Genomic DNA, 8,869 nt, shown 5'->3' with positions numbered 1-8,869 from the left:
GGGCACAACAGTGTGTAGCCACCGAATGTGATTTTTCAATCGATTGAAAAATCACTGTGTAGCCAGGCACATAGGGCCACAATACACAAATAAAATGTAATAAAATGTGTAGGTCAAATTTTATAAATTCAGAGATCTTGTCTAAGTGACCAATGACGCATTTAATTTAGGTATTTTGAATTTTTTCATTTTAAATTACCGACGAACAACGCACAAAAACGATGCACACAACTAAATTTTTTAAACAATATTTGACCATTTTCCGATAAGAAGCACAAAAAAATGTGTTATTTTCAATTAATAATATTTTAATAATTTTTTCACATGACGTTTTAAAATTAAAACAAAAACAAAATTCCTATTTGCTGTGATTCAAATACATACCTACATAAATTAAAGGACGAACTGACAGACAGGTCTTTGCTTTTGAAACATGCGCAAAAATAGAAACTCGAAAGAGTTTCTAGTTGTACAGTTCGGCCTCGGATAAGAAACTTAACTAGCCGATTTTGGCGTATTAGCTGTGGATCAACTATGGTTCAAGCATGGATTTACCTTTTTTTTCATATATGTAATTTGAGGCAGTGCTAAACAGCAACTTAAGCACCAATTTCAGAAGATAAAAGTTGATGAACCACGGATTAAATATTTGTACAACTGACCCTAAAACAAAGATCCATATAGATCACGATAGCAAGATAAAATCAACTGGGGTGGAATCGGCTATTGTGATTTGTGATGGGTGATAATCACAAAAGAGCAATTTGCTCTGAGAAATATGATTTTCGCAGTAGAAATTTGGTTCTTGTGACTATCACCGATCACAAATCACAATAGCCGATTTCACCCCTGGATCAATTAAGAAAGAGATTTGTATATTCATCTCTTTTTCGCTCAAGATCCATCTCTTTTTTTTCCAAAAATGGAACTAGTTTTTGGTTCAACTAAGTGCGTGGCTACCCGACAAACAATTTTGGTTCTATAAAGCTTTACAGATGTAATTGTTGCTTGTGTAAAGCATTATAGAAGCAAAATTGTTAGTAAGGTACACAGTGATTTTACGATCTGAGGGCCAATTTAATATTTCTATTTATAATGATCCTGAGAAACTTCTCATCATGATTAAAGGCTGGGCCACAGCAGAGGGTACGCTGTAGCGGTACGGATAGAAGTAACGGAAGTTGTATGAAAAAATTCCACATCTGAACTTTGATGTGTCATTTTATAATTTATTTCATACAAGTACCGTTACCACTACCCGTACTTCTACCGCATACCCTCCGCTACAGAAAAACTGCTACCCCTACGCAGTAGCGGTACGGGTAGCGTTAAAGGCTTGGCCACACTGGAGGGTATGCGGTAGCGGTACGGGTAGCGGTGAGGGTACTTGTATGAAAAAAATTCCAAACTGACACATAAACGTTCAGGTGTGGAATTTTTTTAGTACAAATATCGTTACCGCTATACCGCATACCCTCCGGTGTGGCCAAGCCTTGATGTGTCAGTTTGGAATTTTTTCATACAAGTACCGTAACCGCTACCCGTACCGCTACTGCGTACCCTCTGGTGTGTCCCAGCCTTTCTATTAGCGAATAGCACTTTCGTTTGTTGACAAAAATACTTACAGGAATCTTACATTTTACTTCTTTGCGGTTTTAAGGCTTGGCCACACCAGAGGGTATGCGGTAGCCACAGCGGTACGGGTAGCGGTAATGGTACTTGTATGAAAAAAATTCCAAACTGACACATCAACGTTTAGATGTGGAGTTTTTCACACAAGTACCGCTACCGTGTACCCTTTGGTTTGGCCCAGCCTTTAAGTAGAGACTTTTAATTTACAGCGGCTCCAAATATTTAAATTTTACGCCTGAACTGCATACTGCTTCGAAAATATTCAAAACAAAATCTGTCCCGAGAAAATATTTGTGTGTGCCGGGCTGCACGGTGATTTTTCAATCGCCTAACCAGTCAGGTTGTAGGCAAGAGGGGTGAGGATTTTCCTCTTTTTGACGTTTGTTCCTAGAACATGTGGATTGGAACGTGATTGGGCAAAACACTGTGTAGCCAGGCCCTATGAGAAAGAAAATTTTTCTCGATCTAAGTACTAGGCTTTAAAGGCTTAATCACTGGAAGGGTATGCGGTAGCGGTAGGTGTACGGTACGAGTAATTGTATGAAAACTGACACATCAACGTTCAAATGTGCAATTTTTGTAATACAAGTACCGTTACCGCTACCTGGACCGCTACCGCAAACCCTCTGGTGTGGCCCAGCCTTAAGCCTAGTACGCAGATCAGGAACAAAAAAAATTTTATCTCTACAATTTTAAATGCTGGGCTACACCGGAGGGTATATGGTAGCGGTACGGGTAGCGTTAACGGTACTTGTATGAACAAAATTCTAAACTGACACACCAAAGTTCAGATGTGTAATTTTTTTCATACAAATACAGTTACCGCTATCCGTATCGCTACCGCGTACCCTCCGGTGTGGCCCAGCCTTTAATCACCATCCTTAGTGCCTGGCTACACAGTGATTTTTCAATCGATTGAAAAATCACATGCGATGGCTACACACTGTTGTGCCCAATCACGTTCCACTTTTACATTTTCTAGGAACAAACGTCAAAAAGAGGAAAAATTTAGCAATGGAACTGTACTGCCCTCAGAAAATTCAGTACCCTTCGTGAGCATCTTCCCCCTACAAACTCACTGGTTGGCGATTGAAAAATCACCGTGTAACCAGGCACTTAAATCGTAGTGTGTAAATAATGAAAAAAAAATTATTTGAAATGCGTTTACAGCTTAAACATCAAAATTATTGGAAAATATTCTTATCACGCGCCCTTGTTTCATATTCCATGTTAATCCACAAACGTCAACGTCAACATAAAACATCAACAGTTTACAGTTTGAAATTGTTTTGTTTATTATCATGGACAAAGAACAGCTGCCATATTTGCGCTGTTTATTTACACTCGGTTTTTGTTTAAATAAAAAAAGTGTAAAAAACTTAAATTAACGATTTCTTAGTGTGCTCTAAAGTTTAATCTATAGTATAGCTATAACTTAAAAAAACAAAAATACTATGCTAAAAAGAAAAATTAGTGTTTTGATCCAACCAATGGTATAGGTACGCAAAATGGGTTTAGATTTTGATGCTCAAGTATATTGCAAGAATATCAAAAATCAAATATAAAATCTGTGGTACGAGTACGATCATGATAATCCGCAACAGCCACCACACCAATAGCGGCGCCTATAAAGAAACGTGTTCGCATTCTATATAAGCTACACTACAGACGCCAGGAGGGAGTTATTTTCTTGGAGTCACAGAACTGCATTCAATACAACATCAATGACAAAAGCATTACCCCCTGAATACAATGGTGTAGCTGTAGCTTGTAGCGCAAGTTGAAGAACTCTCAACTTTTTGCTCAGCTGTCGCCAATATTTGTTGTTGTTTCCCGCAGTAAAATTTAGTACTACAAGCTACAGCCTCAGCTACACCACTGTATTCAGCCAGTTAAGGTTTCCGTCGACGAGCCATTGCCCATTGAGACGTATGAAGATGTCGAGGATCTTATGAGCTCTGAATGCATCATTTCAATTTCATATCTGATGCTATTACGCTCAAAACATAAAAAAATTACAGCATTTTATATGCACTAGCTTAATCGAATGGTGAAGTTGAGCATGACGTGAACGAGGAGGCTACGAAACGACTGTTAGGGAAGAGCGGGTGAATTCTAATTCAGTGCATTATAGACACGCTGCGCTGGAGCTTTCGCTATTGTAGATGATCCGCTTTTGTTGGCGTGTGGTTACTTTTGTGTTTATCGCTTCTGACAAAAGGTATGTTTAATGATTTTCAGTACACAATGGTCATTAGGAGGCCATAGCATCCATCGCATCCATTACGTGTCAACGGATTTGATTAAGAGCTCGATTAAAATTAATAATGTGAACCGATTCATACCTGACGGATGGGATTTATGGGTCGATAGATTTTATGGGTTGGGTCCTTGAGAAGTAAAACTTCGATCGCGTGTACATGTGTACACACACGCTTTTTTTTTTTTTTTTTGTAGGTTACCACAGAGAATTTTTGCCATTTTAGGTTTAATAGTTATATTTTCGCGGGGGAATGGGTAAAGGGTTATATTATGAAAGTTATTTTTGAAAACTTCCCTAAACTTTGATCACATACCTAATTGAAAAATTAATTTCAAGGTTTAAAAAAAAGTAACATAAGTTATAAATGATGCCTTATTTTTGTTTCCTAATAATGTAGGTATAGGTAAATAAAAAACAAAATCTATTCAATTACGAACTGAGTTCATTGCATTGGTTACTCTAAAAAAATCTTTATTAAAAAGGTGTTGAAAGTAAATTGGATTGATATACCTACATATTTGCATAAAAATAATTTGGTAATAATCTTGGTTTGTTTGGTCTATCCAAATTCACACAGCTATATTTAATCAAGGCTAATTTTTATACACAGTCATAATCATAACTATCAATTTATTCTCGGCTAAATATTTAGTGCAATCAGCATGAGGCCTTAGTTTCAAAAAATCAGTTCAGGAGACACTTTTTGCGGAATTCTCCATGATCATAATGTCATACAAGATTTATCTCGAGTCCATCCTCAAACAACATACACATATGAACCTAAACATTCTATACATATATTGTATGTACATACATTTTCATGTCAGCGGGAGTGCTAGCCAAAAAATTTCTCAACGAAGAACAACTCAAAAGTAAGCAAGAACCTGAAAATCAATCCTTCTGCGCATCTACCTACTCATATTTTTATACACACTACACACAGGATACTTGTTAGGAGTCAGGTTGCCTTAGGGCTTACTTCGGTACAAGAGAAGTTGCGGGTGGCACGCTTGTGGTTGCACAGCTAAGCTCGTGGAAAATGGGTGTGGTTCTTGCCACTCCTCAAAGTACCTCCTGCTCTACTAATCAAAAAAAAGGTCGTGCCGATAGTAAGAGGGAAGGAAAGTGGAAAAGGACCATTGCACCATTGCCACCCATTGCGGGTGGCAATGGTGCAGTGGATGTAGTACTTGACTGCTAACCTGAAGGTTGTGGGTTCGAGCCCTACCTCAGGCAGCATTCTTTTCTTAATCCCCCAGCTTGGAAGCCACCCGTGGGACTATATGAGATAATAATCATCTTATTCTCAATTCACTGTACCAACAAAAAATCTTTCCTATCTTTCTCTTCCTTCTAACTAGTGCCGTGCAGTTGCATTTAAAAGACCTTAGGTCTTACAGGCATATAGTTAAATAAAAAAAAAAAAAAAAAAAAAAAAAAAAGAGGATGTGAATTATAAAAAGGAAAGATAAAAATTACTAAAAAAACTATTGCTGGAAAAAAAGAGTGAAGAACAAATCCAGGAACGTGAACATCATCTAAGGAAACGTAAGTATAGTGCTTCAGTAATTATTTAAAATCTAACCTAACTAACCTAAAATACCCTACACCGTAAAACTAAATTCCTAACTAAAATACCTAACCATCACCAATATACCCTAACTAACCTAATCCAAACGAAATTCTACCATCACCAAAATAATATATATATATAGATACAAAAATAAGCCCTAAAAGATACTGTACCTAAAGCACATACTTTTTTTATTTCCCTAGATAACTGCTCCGCTGAAGTTCCGAGCGCTCGCCTGGTGTTATCGACGAATTTTGGCCTGCCCTCCCTTGTATCTTAGAGATACATCCAAACGCTATCTTCTTGGCCGATGTTTTGAAGAATAGCCCCGAAAGATTATTTTCCAGCTGAAATCTAAGTCTGTCGAAGAGTTCAGGTCAGTCATGTCCTCTAAAGAAAATCCATATTACCAATGGACGGCTTTGCCAAGCCTCCACACACCTTTAGCTAAGTATTTAGCAATCCATTAATAACACTTTGTTACACTATTCAAATTATAATTTTATTCAAAATCTTCATTAATATTCGAAAATAAAATTGAGCTCTCCCGCTCGTTTCTTCTTCTTACAACTAGTTCAATAATTCAATTTCAAATTCAATAAAAAAATGTGTAAAAATATATGTAAAAATAAATAGAAAGAAGATTGTAACTTTGGTAATCTTGTGATTTCCAACTTTAACAATTTATATGGGCCTTTTTGCCCTAATTAACAATGTTTGACTCACCCGTTTATTTAGGAATCCTTCGTTGTTCTGCCGGCAGCACCTCGACGAATCCTTTTTGTAAAAAAAAACAATTTGGAGAACTGAATTTTAACTTAGGTAATTATTCTTTAAAATCTACGTTAAAATCTACGTTATCTTCAAAGAAAATTGTTCTTTAATTTCACTTTTTTTTTTTTTTGTAAAAAAACATTCACTTCGCAGACGTTGGTTGAATCCTTATCTCCCCTTCTTTCTAGAAGTTCCTCCTTTGCATATATGTATATATACTTCCTATATATATACACTATTATCTGTGGAGTCTTCTTCACGCTTCTCGAACTTTCAGTCTTTGTTCCTAACGAACAAAGCCAAGTTTCTTTAGGATTCGATTCCAACTTTTGTAGTGTAATATGTGTATATATGTATGTGCATATAAAAAAAAACCAAGCAGAGGCCTAGATTTGGTTTGATCTTCGACCTGGTAAAATTATTTAATTATTTTCTACTTTAAGAGTTTGTTTCTCCAATGTAACATACCTCTGCTTAATAAAGAATCGATTTTAGATTCCTTCTTTCTATTCTATAAAAATTTCCAAAGGATCTTTTTGTGCTCCCCAAACGATTTTTTTATATATGTAGGTATATATATGTTTGTCTGTACACCTAAATTTCTTTTTATTAGTTAAATTCACTTGTATTTTTCACTTCTAATTACCTTTTTAATTAATTCACCACAATATACAATATAGTCTAATGTCTTTGCATTAGAATTTGCAATAAAAGTTGCACAGAACAAAAATTGTAAAAAAAAAGTTTTAACTTTCAATTTAAATTTCGATTTAAATAAAACTGCAATCACTTCCTACGGTTGCTCTTCTCGAATTTGAATTCAAATTTGCAATGATCATGAAATCTCGTTCTGTTGTATGGTTTCGTTATCTTTCTGTAAATTAATACTTAGTTGCCTCTATATCAGAGTGAGATAGCTAACTTGCAACAGAATAGTGGGTGGGGAAAAATCTCCCATCCTTATTAATTTTTTTTCTAACCCCCCTTGTCTATAATCTAAGTTTAAACACACATGTAAACACATAAACAATAACACTATCTTTTGATTCCCTTTAATTAATCTCATAGTAATCCCAATCCCAATTAGTCGTACCAACACCATTTGAACTAACCTTAAACCTAAAACATTAAAATTCCCTTAGAAATCCAAAAAAAACATAAACACGAACAAACCTAACTGAGCGAAAATTGTGGAACGCATTTTTATTTCCCCCTTTTCCTTTTTAAACAACTGAGATAGATATATCTTTTCATGTGTAAAGATGAATCGGCATGATGATTGAATTGATAATTTGTCGAAATGTCAAATGAAAACAATTCATATTCAATCCTCATGGCGATGGCGGTTCGTTTTACAAATGGTAAGTTTTTATTTTTATAAAATCATAATCTATAACTACAAAATATACTAATTTGATGATTTCTTTCTATTTTATAGGTATCATAAATTATTTTCGTGAAAACTCAAGGTAAGTATAATCAATACTGTGGCTGAAATATTGATTGGAAAGTTCAAGCTGCTCGCACATCTTGAATTTTCTTAACCAACATGGATGTTCAGCATTGATTAAATATTTTTTTTTTTCTTCTATTAACCTAATATTTCTTTTCTTTTTATTTACAGACATGAGGACAAAATTCTTATTCAAGAAAACTACAATCAACAAAATTAAAAACACCAACAAAAATTCGCCTCCAAAAAAATCAACCACAACATCAAGGGATGAGACATTTTTTTTTTTCATGTCAAATGTTCCCTGGCGAGCGATCGGTTGTGGTGGAGGTGTTAGAGCTTCCATTTGCTCAGTGGTTCCCTCAAGAACAGACTTTACACCCTCAAGTCTTCATGGAGCTGTGACCGCCTGCAGATGTCTGTCCAGGACAATCTCCGTCCAGCCAGGTTTTTTTTTGTATTCATATGAACTTTATACATCTATGTGTTGTGTCGTCTGTTGCTACTTCTTTTATACTTTAATAAAAGATACTAATCCTAAGTAATTTATTTTGTTTGTTTGTTTGTTTGTTTATTTTATATTAATGATTCCGGGAAAGAGTCGGGACTCGGTCTTACATTCACTCGAAGGTGAATAAAATTTTAATTAAATTGATCGTTTCGATGAATCCGTTCTTCAATGTGATATAGGATCACACTCCAAGTGTCAAGGCGTAGGTATAGGCTATTGATTATGTCGAAAAAAACAGGGTAATAAGGAACTAAGACGTTCACGGGTTTTTATTGCAGGAATCGTTCAATGGGTTATAAAAGAAGATAAAACCGCGGAGTGCTATTAAATGAGAGGGTGGAAACTGAAGATAGGGGTGCAAAAGCCCCCTTTTTGGTTTTTTCAATATACCTCGTAAACCAAGCAAAATTTTGATATATTGTCTACACAACTTTTAGTAGAGAATTAAATTTCAAATTGGAATAATGTTTTTTAAAAATATCAAAAAAAATTTCCATACCAAAATAGTCGAAACAATCATAAAAAAAATATCAAAAAAATCGATTTTTTGAGATTTTTTGCTTTTTTAGTTGTACATTTTTTTTGGGTTGAGATAGACATAAGCATTGTTCTAAAGAAAAAAAGAAGATTAAATTTCCTTCAAAATGCTGTACTCACTAAATT

General features: G+C 35.2%; 1 long non-coding RNA gene across 1 annotated transcript; it reads left to right on the top strand.

Moving 5' to 3' along the window:
- Nucleotides 1-6,962: 6,962 nt before the first annotated feature.
- On the top strand, nt 6,963-8,240 carry LOC129905277 (uncharacterized). The gene is made up of 3 exons (XR_008770598.1): nt 6,963-7,603; nt 7,681-7,711; nt 7,867-8,240. It is a non-coding gene; the product is annotated as an uncharacterized LOC129905277 (long non-coding RNA).
- The last annotated feature ends 629 nt before the right edge of the window (nt 8,241-8,869 follow it).

The sequence above is a fragment of the Episyrphus balteatus genome, chromosome 1 (genome assembly GCF_945859705.1).
Source record: "Episyrphus balteatus chromosome 1, idEpiBalt1.1, whole genome shotgun sequence".
Taxonomy (NCBI): Eukaryota; Metazoa; Arthropoda; class Insecta; order Diptera; family Syrphidae; genus Episyrphus; species Episyrphus balteatus.
The sequence above is the reverse complement of the archived record's forward strand: the minus strand, read 5'-3'. Positions and strand labels throughout refer to the sequence as shown.